This window comes from Sturnira hondurensis, unplaced genomic scaffold (assembly GCF_014824575.4).
Source record: "Sturnira hondurensis isolate 20B ecotype Veracruz unplaced genomic scaffold, ASM1482457v3 Scaffold0021214, whole genome shotgun sequence".
NCBI classification, from domain to species: Eukaryota; Metazoa; Chordata; class Mammalia; order Chiroptera; family Phyllostomidae; genus Sturnira; species Sturnira hondurensis.
In genome coordinates this window covers 4,367,833-4,381,275 of record NW_028093845.1, presented here as the reverse complement: position 1 = coordinate 4,381,275, position 13,443 = coordinate 4,367,833, and the positions used below count along the sequence as shown (strand labels likewise).

The following is a 13,443-nucleotide window of genomic DNA, read 5'->3' as shown; positions in this document are numbered from 1 at the left end:
GCAAAGGGAAATTTTACTTTGATCGACAAATAAATTGTAATAGCTATGAATTTTAATGCATCAAATGGTATAAAATGTATACAAAACAAGACAAATATATGTTTGGATAGCAGAAATACAATTATAGTAACAAATAACAATTGATGGGTCAAATAAATAAAAATAAGGTTATAATTGTTTTCAACAACAGACTAAACAACATCTAGATACCAGCTAAGGTCATGTTTCTGTCAAAAATAAAATTGGTAAATGTCCCCATTGCACGTTAGGCAAAGGTTCAATGGCCTCTCCAACACTTCTGGCAACTCCCAAGTCTTTCATTCTCAAGATTCCCTTCAGCCTTGTCCTGTCTTCTGAAATCCATTAGATTCTTGCCTTCTGTCTCATTCTCCTTTACCCAGTGTGCATAGGTCCAGATACAGGGCACAGACCCTTTTCTTCAGTGATCTAACATTAGCCCATGTCAACCATTTTTTCTCACTGAACGGTGTCTTATAGAGTCTCAAAATTCTGTGACAGATTTTCAGCCAAGTTGTTTCCATTAAAAGTACTGATTTTAAAAACTAATAAAAACTATCACACAGGCAAAACAAATGAACAAATCGTCTACAAGACATTCTCCTTTTCTTCTGAAGGTCGTACTCTGCATTTTATTCATTAACCAGACTTTTACTATTAATTTTTAAATGACCAATTGTAGTTCTGAAACTATTCACCTACCACTAATTAAGGCTGGGGTGGCAGGTATTGAGGATGCTATCCATTGGGCCTACTGAGGTTTCTGGTCAGACCTGGTGACTTTGCCAGCTCCAGCCGCCTAGTTGCCCACTGCTTGATGACATCCACAGCAACCACCTGTCTCATGTAGGAACAGCAAAGTCGCCCCAAGGAGGATAGGTAGGGAAGCTCTCAACATGCATGGGCTTGCCAGGAACCATATCAATGAGGGCAGCATCACCAGATTTCAAAAACTCTGGGCCATCTTTCAGCTTTTTCCTAAAACAACAATCTTCTCCTTCCTCTCAGCAAATTTGCAAACAATAGGAGCTGTGTGCTAATTCAGCACAGATGCGTATCCAGCACAGATTTGGCCTGATGGCTCTGGATAATCACCTGAGCTAGAAAGTGAGCTGCTTCTGTTGGAGGCTCATTTTTGTTGTCACCAAACACATTGCTATGATGAACATCTTTGAGAGACATGCTTTTGGCAGTGAAGGCCACATTGTCCTCAAGAAGAGTTTCACTTAACATTTCATGGTGCATTTGGACAGACTTGACTTCAGTTGTAATGTTGACTGGAGCAAAGGTGACCACTGTGCTGGGTTTGGGAACCCCAGTGTCCACCTGGCCCACAGGGACAGACAGCACCAATACCACCACATGTGTAGACATCCAGGAGGGGCAGACGCAGGGGCTTGCCAGTTGGACCAGTTGGTGGCAGGGTGCAATCCAGAGCTTCAAGCAATGCAGGTCCCCTGCATCGCTGTCTTTACAGGTGAGTTTCCATCTTTTGAACCTGGAACGTTAGTTACCACTTGGCTCCAGTATGTCATTGCCATTCCAACCAGAAACTGGTACAAATGCTACCGTGCCTGGGTTGTAGCCAATTTTGTTAATGTTGATGCTGACTTTTTAAACAATTTCCTCATCTCTTCTGGCTGTAGGATGGTTCAGTGGAATCCATAACACCAACTATCAGCACTTTCATACCCAGTGTGTAAGCCAGAAGGGCATGCTCATGGATTTGCCCATTCTTGGAGACACCTGCTTCAAATTCACAAACACAGCAATAACAACCAAGACACCACAGTCAGCCTGAGATGTGCCTGGGATCGAGCTGTTGATAAAGTCTCTGTGTTCTGGGGCATCAATGATGGTCACATAATACCTGATGGTCTCAGTTTCCACAGGGTGCTATCAATGGTGATTGATAGCACTCACTTCAGCTTTCAGTTTATCCAAGACCCAAGCATCCTTGAAGGAGCCCTTTCCCACCTCAACAGCCTCTTTCACAAAGTTTCCAATGGTTCTTTGGCTGATTCCACCACATCTGTAGATCCGACAGCCAGTAATGGCAGACTTGTCAGAATCTATGTGTCCAGTGACAACTATGCTGATGTGAGTCTTTTCCTTTCCCATTTTAGCTTTGATTTGGTGGTGGCATTCCTGACACCTGTGTTCTGGCAGCAAACCCATTGTGGAAAAGCCACACAGGCCTTGTTTGTTTTTAGTCAACCTAACTGAAAGCTGGGCTGGTGGAGCTGAGTTACTGCCTTAACAAACAAACCATTTACACAAACTTGGCAGCCTATTAAACATCCCTAACATTTGGCTACCCTACCACCATGAATTTCACTCATTTTTCTGGTAAGTCTAGCCTCTTACCTTGTTACCCAGCTCTGCCTCCCCCAGGAAGAATGCCCGAACAGTTCCCTGTTGCTCTGTTTTCAGGTCCATTCTATTTTTCTCATCTCAGAAAACAACTTTTCCTTGTCTTTTTAAAATTAGACATAGTTTCAACAGACAGCTTGGGTGGGATATATCACAAGAGTTACAATATCGTCATAACTTCCCTCAGACTCTGTGGAGACTCAATGATGCACTGCACACTGCAGCCCGTCGCTGCGGTTCAGAAGAGCAACTGTGTGGATTTCCTTCCGACTCCCCACTCAGTGGCTTAGTATCAGCAGGAGGAAATCCATATAGTGAAAGAATTTACACCTTGTAAGTGGACAAACACTTCAAATATCAGTGTTTTTGTTTTCATTTGGTTTGCAGTTGGGTTTTTTGTGGTTTTCTATTTTTTTGAATTGTTTGCTTATTTGTTTAAAGAGCCAGTTTACCGACAAAACACTTCACACGCTCTGTGTTTAACATGAAAATAAATATTCAAGTCTTTTGCCTGCCTCCCACAGGACCAGCCCAACTCTCCAGGGCAATAACAAGAACAGGGAAAGAACACTAAGAAATAAGATGACTCCACTGTTTGAACTCCACACAGACCACAAGGAACATTTTAGTCCACAATTTTCACCATGAAACAATATTTAGTAAAATAATTTAGGCATCCAGGACATGCAAATGTATAATTTATTAATTAAATTTGTTTATTGTACTGACCTGGCTTGAGTGCAAACTTGAGACAAAAAAGTGCCATTATACCACCTTTTTAAAAGATTTTATTTATTTATTTTAGAGAGATAAGGAAGGGAAGGGGAAAGAGAGGGAGTGAAACATCAATGTATGGTTGCCTCTAGTACATCCCATACTGGGAACCGGCCTGCAACCTAGGCATGTGCCCTGACTGGGAATCAAACCGGCAATGCCTTGGTTTTCAGGCCTGCACTCAATCTACTGAGCTACACCACCCAGGGCTGCTATTATACCACATTTTAAAGAGAGGATTTGGGTCTCAAGATCTCTCACAAGATCTAATGAAAAGCAGAAGAATCAGGCCTACAAACCCAAGCCAAGCCCCACCCCCAAGCACCCACATAACATGAGTGAAGGTAGAGAAGAGAAGATCACTGGGTTTGTGGGGAATGTAGTGTTCATGGAGAAAAGGCATTTCCCCAGCCCTCAAGTCAAGATTACAAGGGGGAATTCTCTCAGAGACTGTTGAATAAAAAGTTTTAGTTTCTCCAAGACGAGCAACTATCCTAATTATATTTGGGGACCAGCTATCTGCTAAATCTTGGTGAGCTGCTTTATGGATTAAAGAGAAATTAAAGTAGGCTAAGTAAGGGGGTGGCAATAGAGCAGCCAAGACTGTTATCATTGGCTGTGCTAAGGGTGTGTGAATTACTCATAGGTCCAAGGAACACCAGAAAAGGAGCTGACCTTGAGATCATTTTGCCAGCTACTCTCCAGGCTAAGGGAATTCAGCATGAGGAGGCTGTGGCAAATACCGCTGTGGTTAGGAGTCAAATAGAAGAAATTAGAAGTGCTTGTGCCAGAACAGATGCCCCATGCCAGACTAGTGAGTCTTAGGGAGATCTCACAGGACAGGGCACAGAACTCACACATACCCCTCCAAGAGAGAGCAACTCTGTCAGTGTCTTTTACCAGAAAGGCCACCAGCAGCAGCTTCGGGATTAGCCAGAGGAACAGCAAAGATCAACAAAGGAAGTACGTATTTAAACTTAAATAGACATTGTTCCGAACTTTACTTCTCATCATTTTACTTCTCAACAAAGACAGGGTCACTAATCTCTTCCTTCATCAAACTGCCACCCCTAAGCATCAATACTATTTATTTGCATAGTAATTGAGCTTTCCAAAAGTCTAAAGACTAGATCATATTGAACGTGGGTGAATTGATAGAAGCTTTGAAACTTTAGTCTTTCCTTTCTCCTCCCACCCCAATCCCTTTTCCAAAAAAATGTATGCATCATTCTTGCCTCCTCAGAAAACAAAAGCAGTTACAATTGCTTTGTTTTGTTTCAAATAAAATCTATCTATATAATATAATCAGGCATACTAGATACAGAAATGAAGAGACAATAGTCCAAATTCATCCTAAAAACATACCTGAGGCTGAGAAATTGTGTCAGTACAATCTTTAATGAAAATGTTTGCACTTATGTCTTTAGGCAGGTGCGTGCTCTCCCTGAGACTTCATGGGCGCCACTCCCTAATTAATTGCTCCTGGCTCCTGAGCACATTGCTATCACTTGTGCGATTTCTGAAGGTATGTGGATTGACTTGAAACAAATGTTGAATGTAGGGATGCATGAGTGTATGTTTTTTGCTAACAGGGAATATACCCTCTTTTCAAGTATCCATAAAACATTTATAAATATTGTTTCAGAGTGGGCAAACAAATCAACAGAACATTAGAGACTGTCTTAAAGTCATAAAACAACAGAAATCAAAATGGATGAAGAAGAAGCATAGCAAACCAATGTATGTGAATGAATTTTCCAAAGGCTTGGGAAACAATTATACTTTTGAGGAATAGATTATTTTAGATCATAATTACATGTATTAAATAATTTTTATTTAAAAATAAAAGCAAAAGCAGGTGGAAATATGATCACTTAACTGATCTCAGAGTAGATAAGCACTTCCTAAACATAGAAACAAGTGGAATACATTATTAGGAAATTTACCTGTGTAGAATTTGAAGCACCCTCAAAGAAAAAGAAAAAAAACCTCATAAAACTGTAACACAATTCAAATTGAGAGAATTACTTATATGAACAATGACAGCTTTTTAATAATATTTACCAGATTAAAAACTCAAACTCATGAAACACATTTACTGAAAATGGAGAAAGAATATGAATAAAAAGTCTCAGAAGTTAGTACATAGTTAATAAAATATAACAAAATATTCAAGTTAAATAAATAGAAAAGATATTCAAGTTACTAATAGAGATACCAACTAAAAGAGAGAAAATATTGTTATAATTGTCCTCTTTTTGAAATAATAATGCTGCCTTGGCTGTTGTAGCTCAGTGGATTGAGCACAGGCCTGTGAATCAAAGAGTCACTGGTTCGATGCTCAGGTTGCAGGCCAGGTCCCCAGTAGGGGGCGTGTGAGANAAGAAGAAGCATAGCAAACCAATGTATGTGAATGAATTTTCCAAAGGCTTGGGAAACAATTATACTTTTGAGGAATAGATTATTTTAGATCATAATTACATCTATTAAATAATTTTTATTTAAAAATAAAAGCAAAAGCAGGTGGAAATATGATTACTTAACTGATCTCAGAGTAGATAAGCACTTCCTAAACATAGAAACAAGTGGAATACATTACGAAATTTACCTGTGTAGAATTTGAAGCACCCTCAAAGAAAAAGAAAAAACCTCATAAAACTGTAACACAATTCAAATTGAGAGAATTACTTATATGAACAATGACAGCTTTTTAATAATATTTACCAGATTGAAAACTCAAACTCATGAAACACATTTACTGAAAATGGAGAAAGAATATGAATAAAAAGTCTCAGAAGTTAGTACATAGTTAATAAAATATAACAAAATATTCAAGTTAAATAAATAGAAAAGATATTCAAGTTACTAATAGAGATACCAACTAAAAGAGAGAAAATATTGTTATAATTGTCCTCTTTTTGAAATAATAATGCTGCCTTGGCTGTTGTAGCTCAGTGGATTGAGCACAGGCCTGTGAATCAAAGAGTCACTGGTTCGATGCTCAGGTTGCAGGCCAGGTCCCCAGTAGGGGGCGTGTGAGAGGCAACCACACTGATGTTTCTCTCCCTCTCTTTATCCCTCCCTTCCCTTCTCTATAAAAATAAGTAAATAAAACATTTTTAGTAAATGAATAATGCTACAAGAATGTAGTGAGAAGGGTCCCACACACCGCTGGTGGGATAGACTGGTATGAATTCTATGGAAAATAATTAGACAATGTGAACAAAGATAAGTAAATGTATTGCTGTTTAACCTAAAAGCAATAGAGATGAGAATAAAGATTTATATTGAAGAGAGTTAATGACAGTTTGCACATAAAAGTAAATATCAGTTAAAAAAACTAACTTCCAGTAATAGAAAAATAATTGAACAAATAATTTTTGAAGGATATTCACTAAAATGTAAATGTATAGGTATTCATATATGGCAACTCATAAAAATTTTCAATCACATTAAAAATCACAAAGGAAATAAAATATTGGTTGTATTTTTGTGGGAAAATTATAAGAATCTTATTTTTTCCTAGGAACTGTTCAGTATTTTCTAAATTTTATAATATATGTACATTATAAATATTTTTGTAAAGTAGTGATTGAGTACTGAATATATTTTTTTAGTAGTTTGGAAATCTCTAATGAAAACACTTAAAATATAGCTTTGTGTCACAGTGAGTTTGGCGCTGCTGTCACAGAATAGAGTTAAAATTCAAAGCATCTATTATATGTTTTACAGAAAGGCAGAAAAACAAGGAATTTTCTTGCCCTTGAAAAATATACAGCCCAAAGAAGAGACAGACAAGACAATTCACAGCATATGATGTAAACACCGATGAAAAATAGTCAATTCAGCCTAAGGCAAGTGTTGGGAAAACTTCCATGGAGAAGACGATCTTTGATCTAACTCTTTTTTCTCTCACCTCTTTTTTCTTCTTCACATATGCTAGAGACTGAAGAGACAGAGTAAATGGATGGAGCCCTTAAATTTGACAACACAGTCATGTTATAAGGAACTCTTTAAATCAACTGGAGAAAGGGTTATCTATTTTTACTATCTTAAATATGAAAACCTAAGGCTCCTTTCTAATAGACAGAAGAGGAAAATACCCCTCAGTGAAACTAAAAATTGGGGGGATTGCGAGCTTTGCTGCATCTCAAGTGTGGAACTGGAACCCTGGAAGGGTGGGGGAGGTCAGATAGGATGCAACGAAAAGATAGTCATTTTAAGGAACAACAGGCTGCCCAACTGTGAAGTGTTAGCCTCCAACAAGACTGATGGTCTCCAACCATTAATGGTAACAAGGTGTGTTCTAGACTTCCAGCTGAGGTCACTCCTTTCTGAGAGTGGAGGGGACTAGCCAATGAACGAACAAGATAGTGATACAGGGGCTGATTGCTTCCACCCAACATGGTACCCCTCTAATGAGTAATCCTTGCTCCAAACCTCCCTGTTGGGCTTCATCAGGTCAGCATAACCTGGCCTCCCCTTGTTTGTGCCTGCCTTCTCTCCCCTTTCCTTCCCCTTTGGCATGCCTACCAGTCTCCATCTCTGCTTCCCAGAGAATGAGAACATTGGGAAATTGTTACCAATTGGTTAATTTGGAGGAATAAAGAAGAAAAATGTATATTGGGACATGGCATGAATTCAGAATGGACATGTAGGAGCTAGACCATGGAGAATGCTATGTCAAATAAATAGGCAACATTCCTTTCAACTTTCTTAAATACCTTTTTTTTACTTCCATTATTTCTATAGTCTTATGAGAGGGCAATGGAATTACAACATGAAAATGCTGATTGACATTTTTATACTATTATATTTCCAGTGAATATTAGAAATACTTAAAATCAAATATTAGAAATACTTAAAATCAAAACCAAAGACTTCCAGAATACCCACTTACACTGTGTTCAAAAACATATTTCATAGGCACAGGCTAGACTATAGTGATCAGAAAACCGGTGGCAATTCAAGCACATAAAAATTTAGTGAAGACGGGTTTAAAGGTTTCTATCAGCAGTGTGCTCTCAGACAGCAACAATTTCCTTCATCAAAGTTTCCAGGTGGTTTTACAAAACTGTACATAACCACTTATTCAGAGAGCTCTTTTTTCTGTGACATAAGTTTGCTTTTAACTGTCACTCATAACCACTTTGCATAAATATCAAACTGATTGTTATTTTATTTGCTCTTTATTGATTGTTGTTTTAAAAGGCCTTGAAACTAGACTAGTTCCTCCTGGCCTTAAGACAGGAAGTAAGTGAATAAATTTTGTTTCAACTTTTACAAAAAGACAGAAGAGCTCAACTAGTCCATAAGGTATCCTCCTAAATGGATATTTGTCACTGATATCCCATGGCTCTCCCCAGCTGACAGTGACCTATAAAACATTCCTAACACAGATACCTGTGACCATGGTAATGATTCAGATAGGCTTAAGCGGAGGTTGCTTGAAAGCAGGATTTTGTCTTATCACTCTCTGTATCTGTAGCACACTGGGCAATCAGTAGATAGCAATTTCTGATCTGTGCTTCAGCTTTGCAAATCAGAAATTTCTTCTCTGAAAGTAGAATAACATGCATTATTCTAATGACTACTTCCATGAGCTAGAAATGGAACTAAAAAGAAAAAAAACCCAAGCACTTAGTAAAATACAATTTTTGTAAGGATCCTTTGTGACATAAACAGTCCATCCGATTGCATCCTGGGTGGCTCTCTCTCATTCAGTCAAACATGGTTAGCCTCTGCAAAGCCCAAAGTGCCACTGGGCCAGCCTGAACTTCATAAAGTGCATTAGTTATCATCTATAAACATGCTACTCTTCTCCAGAAATAGTTAATATCTCTAATACTAATGAAAGTTTTCAGTTGGGTGTGTTTATGACCAAATAGATTTGAAAGGTCAGCCTTGATTTATTTTCTACTAAATTCTTTTTATAGCATTTTTGCCTCCATAAAAATATCATTTTAATGATTATAAATGAAAAAAAGTAATACAAGAAAAGAAAACAAATATAGATAAGCTTAAACAATATTGCCAAAGACATCACAAGTTAAAAAATGTAAGTGCCACTGAGTTGTCTTCCGTCTGATTCCCCGTTCCATCCTCTCCTCTCTCCCAAGGATTCCTATGAATTTCACTGAACAGACTAATGCACTAATGCCCTGACTTGCTGCTCAGGAGCTTCAGCATAAATTATTGTGCAGATTTTTAAAAGGCTTTACCTGAGAGCGTAGCTAGAGTAGAAATGCAGGCAAAAAAAAATTTTAGAATTATAAATAAAGGAAGGGCTTGCCTATTCTAAAGAAACATAAATTTAGTAGACTGTTTAATATTTTACTTCATATTCTTTAATTGACATGACAGTTGGCTATAAATATGCTCGCTACCATTAACCAAAATGCAGGGTGAAAATCTAGTTCAACATGAAGCATAGAGGTTAATAAGCAAAGCTTCATGAGAGAAAACCTCTGGTTTAATTAATCAGAATTGAATGAAAACTGTGTGATAAACTAGTTTGCTTTTGACAGTTTTCCCAGCCAAAGAATTTTCTCCTCTTGTTTGTACCCCTCTTTGATCTATCTTTTGCTCCCTTTAAAGTGAATTGTGCTTCCTTATTACTAAAAGAGTACATGTCCTTTAGAGAACATTTAACACAGGAGAGTACTGTGTATCTCTTTATATTAATCACTTACCAATTACACTGATACATTTATATGACTCACTCCCCTAAATATAATTTCTTCCCACCAGAAACAGAAAGTTTGAGCCGTGGTGCCTTAAACTGTGAACAGCACACACTGGAGGTTCAACACATATTTCTTACTAAAGTAAGACAGCAAACAATACCCATAAGTTCACCATCCAGAGTTATTTACTTTTTGTTTTTATTTTTTTTCCAATTTTATTCTAAAACCATTGGGTGAAATATAGTTGTGTAACAGGATAGTCAAAGTGCCAAAATATTATTAGTAGATTAAATGCCAATTTAAAAGAGCAAAAAAAGTACCTTTTTCAATATCAATTTTGGAAGTCAGCACCTGAACTCATCACTAATATAGGACAACCATATATTACATCCCTCCTATTACAGTGTAGTTGAAAGTATGGATCATCACCTATGAACTCTTGCCATATTGTTTTTAAAATCTAGTCAAAAGGTTAGATTAGCCCTGGCTGGTGTAGCTCAGTGGATTGAGCACGGGTCTGCGAACCAGAGGATCGCAGTTCCATTCCCAGTCAGGGCACATGCCTGGGTTGCAGGCCAGTTCCCAGCAGGGGACTCACAAGAGGCAACCATACATTGATATCTCTCTCCTTCTCTCCTTCCCTTCCTCTCTAAAGATAAATAAATAAATAATTTTTTTAAAAAAAGAGGTTAGATTAAACATTCAAATTGCAATAAATACAGGATATGGAGGAACAAATTAAATGATACCATGAGGAAGCAATCCAATCGGACAAATCTGGAGTGTGTGAACCCTGGACTCTTCAAAAGTCACTGTCACAGGGTGAAAATAAAGGAAAGGATCTCTGCAAAAATCAAAAGCAGCGTGTGAACCCTGATCGGGTTGTGCATGGCGAAAAACAAATTGCTTAAGTCTCTGAGGAATGCCATCCAAAGAGGTCACAGGTATATAGTACACTCAGCTATAAAATAGAGTTTGTGAAGTGAAAGGTTTAAAGAGGAGAAATAGCAGAGTACATGCATTTCCCTAACACACAATCCCACAATTTAGGTTGTGCATGGATTACTGCTGTGTGTCTGACCAATGTCACAGGGCGGAGAGGTCCTTCCTTCCCTACTGACAAGGCACTACATATTTATAGGTGTAGGTTGGGCAGGAGTGATCCATGCAACCATATGATACTGGAAGCTCCCAGGTTACGGAAATGGTCTCATTAGAAATAGGAGGCCTCCAGAGACCAGTACCTGGAGGCAGCCCCTTCTTCTAACAAACCCACTGGGATTTGCTGAGGAGTTTTCTACTGAGCTACTCAAAAAAAACTCCAAAAAATAGGGAGATCTCATTGGGAGAAATGTTGAGAAATTTTTTGATGAACTGAATATTAAATGTGTTGAACTACTGTAAGTTTTCTTAAGTATGATAATAGTCTTATGGTTAAGGATAGGAAGATCCTTTTATCCTAAAAATGGATGCCAAAGTGTCCAGAGGTAAACGGCATGATGTCTGCAACTTATTTTCAAATAGGGTTTTAAGAAAGTGGGTGTGTGGAGGAAGAGACAGAGAGACAGAGAAACAAAATGTGACAAATGTTAGCAATCTCAGACTCTAGGTGAAGGGCATGTGAGTCTTCTCTGTGCCTTTGTTTAAATGTCTCTGGAGGTACGAGGTTCTCGGAATAAAAAGTTGGTGGGAATGAGTATTTTCTTAACTCTTCAGCAAATTAGAAGCATATTTCCAAACAATATGGACACATGATTTCTAGGTCTTTTCTAAATTAAAAAATTAATAATGTAGACTCAGAAGTTAGATTGCTGACTGCAGATAAGTGACCTTTGGAAACCAGATTAAATTATTCAAGACAAGTTGTGCCTAGCACGCTGCAATGAGGGCATGGCAGTGTGTTTGGGAGAGAGAGTATCCGGGTCACTTTGAATCACTGGCTATTTTTTTCATTTAGAATTGATCTATTATACGTAAGTGACATATTGATTATTTGATTGCCTGGACTGTCATGTTGGTCCAGCAAAGTTTGAGACAAAATCCATTGTCATTTAAAAGTATTTCTTCTAACTGTAATCATGTTTATTCTTCTAATAAAGTACCCCCTACTTTCTATTGGGTTGGCCAAATAGTCTATTTAGTTTTTCCCATAGTTTACAGTTTAGTTTACAGTTTTCCATAAAATGGCAGACACATTTTTCATTTTCACTAATAATTTATTGATTTGGATATTTTGAGTATGTCAGCTCTCTCCCACTATTGGCTTCTAGTGGGTAGAGGCCCAGGGTGCAGCTAAACCTCTTCCAATGCATCAGACAGGCCCACAGCAAGGAATTTTTTGGCCAAAATGTCAATAATACCAAGAGACTTCACAAACCACTTTTGACACATTTGATCAGTCACAGCAACTTCTCCACACACTGTACAAATCTTTTTTTGCATTTCAGTTGTGTTTTTACCTTTCTTGAAATAAGCAAACATGCCAAAAATATTGTGTATTTTCTTCTCTCTTCAATATTAAAGTGACTATACAAAATTCACCAATTTTAATGTTTTTTAAATGCACGCTGCTATGACAGCTGTCACAATACAACCTAACAAAATTGTTTTGAATGAAGTTAAAGACAACTAAGCACTACTACAGCCATCGTATGGAGAAAACCTAACAAACATTTTGGCCAACCCAGTACTTTTTGCATAGCACTCATTTGTTAAGCTAAGCCTTTTTGTCAAATGGTATATAATACTGGTCCAAGAAACAAATTAAAGGACTGAAAGAAATGGTTCATTCATCACTGTGATTAAAGCAGATTTTATTGTTCTTCTCCACCCCCACCTTCTTCTCCTAGTGTCCAATAAACATTTGCTTCAATTGAATATTTGAGCTACCAGAAAAATAATGATCACACTTCCCATTCATTCTTTCTCCAATATTTATGTGGGATTCCCATTTACCTCGGAAAAATAAGGTAGTCCTCAACACTGCAAATGGGAAAAGAGGTTCATTAGAAACAAGTTCACTTATATATCTCTAATTCAGTAAGTAGGTATTAGATACCAGAGCAAGACTCCGACATTTATTCCTTCACAGTGAAAAATTTAAGAAATCTGAACATTTGAGTGCTAGGGAAAGAAAAATAGTTCAACAGTTAATCAGCATAGCCTTCGGGGAGGCGCTGTGTAAGCTTCTCTATGTAAGTTGACACAGGTAGACAACATGGGTTTGTTTACATTATTTTGATATAGCACTCTAAAATTCACAAACCGTACTTCACAAACATATATAACAGTTTAAATTAAATGGTACAAAATTAAAACAAAAAATATTTTAAGCTAAGAGAACAGATGGTGGTATTACAGAGACCTGCTTTGATCATGTTTTTGACACTAATTGTTCAAACTTTTTGTTAATGAACATCCTACTGATAAGGCACTACGTATTTATAGGTGTGCCCAGGAGCTTCCAATATTATACATTGTTTGAGTGTACTCACACAGTTTGAATACATTGTCTTCAAATACAACTCATTTGCATTTCCTCATCTTTAAAATGTATACATAGCATTGTGTTATTGGAAAGAATAAATGAGGA

At 37.5% G+C, this 13,443-nt stretch overlaps 1 pseudogene; it reads right to left on the bottom strand.

Annotated features, from left to right (window-relative positions):
• Positions 1-860: 860 nt before the first annotated feature.
• Positions 861-2,206, bottom strand: LOC118977138 (elongation factor 1-alpha 1-like; annotated as a pseudogene).
• Between the last annotated feature and the right edge of the window lie 11,237 nt (positions 2,207-13,443).